Genomic DNA, 1,281 nt, shown 5'->3' with positions numbered 1-1,281 from the left:
GCTGGCTTTGTGTACTTTGTGGTTTGTATTTAAATGTTCCAAAGTAGCATAACGTGACATGGTCTTTCTATTAATGCAAATTAACTGTGGTTATGAAAAAGATCTGGTAACAACAAAATGTGCTGCTTCTCTGGAACATACCTGCTGTGTCAAGAAACATTAAAGCAACACGCTGGATGTTTGGAGGATTTTGTATATGGGGGTGGCAGATAGAAGGGTAGTGCTGCAAACCGCAGCCATTATCAGACTGCAGCTCTGGAGATTTACATAACTAACCTCTTTTGCTAACACAGAGGGGAGATAGATAAATAGTAGATGAATGAAACGGTAGATAAAAGGCAGATGCAATCCACCTACGGTCCATATCTGTTCTCCAGATAGCATTTTGCAGAGGTTGCAGATCTAATATTCAGTTAGTGTTCATAAGTCCTTAATACTGCAGAAAATCATTAGGGTGGCATTACAAACAACATTTCTTATGTAAATATTATTGGCCTTTGAACCAACATGTAAAATGTGTGGAATCCACTTCCCAGCTAACAAAAAATTTTCATGTTTAATGTTAATATTAAAGGGTTAGTTCACTTTCAAATTAAAATTTCCTTATAATTTATTCACCCCCATGTCATCCAAGATGTTTATTCTTTCTTCAGTCGAAAAGAAATTAAGGTTTTTGATGAAAACATTCCAGGATTTTTCTCCATACAATGGACTTCAATGGAGCCCAAATGGTTGAAGGTCAAAATTACAGTTTCATTGCAGCTTCAAAACGTTCTGCATGATCCCAGACGAGGAATAAGGGTCTTATCTAGAGAAACCATCACTCATTTTCTAAAAAAAAAAAAAAAAAAAAAAAAAAATATATATATATATATATATATATATATATATATATATATATATATATATATATATATATAAAGTTTTAACAATAAATGCTCATCTTGAACTAGCTTCTTTATTAGAATTCCGGCAGTGTAGACACTGCTAGGTGTATTACTGCCCTCCACAGGTTAAAGTTTGAACTAATTGTTATATACTTGCACTAGCATATTGTATATGACAATTTAGTTCAAACTTTGACCTGTGGAGGGCAGTAATACACTTAGCAGCATCTACACCGCTGGAATTCTAATAAAGAAGAAGAGAGCTAGATCAAGATGAGCATTTATGATTAAAACGTATACAATTTTAATTTTTTTTTTTTTCGAAAATGAGTGATGGTTTCTCTAGATAAGACCCTTATTTCTCATCTGGGATCGCTGTAAACTGTAATTTTGA

This window comes from Megalobrama amblycephala, linkage group LG12, assembly GCF_018812025.1.
Source record: "Megalobrama amblycephala isolate DHTTF-2021 linkage group LG12, ASM1881202v1, whole genome shotgun sequence".
Lineage (NCBI taxonomy): Eukaryota > Metazoa > Chordata > Actinopteri > Cypriniformes > Xenocyprididae > Megalobrama > Megalobrama amblycephala.
The sequence above is the reverse complement of the archived record's forward strand: the minus strand, read 5'-3'. Positions refer to the sequence as shown.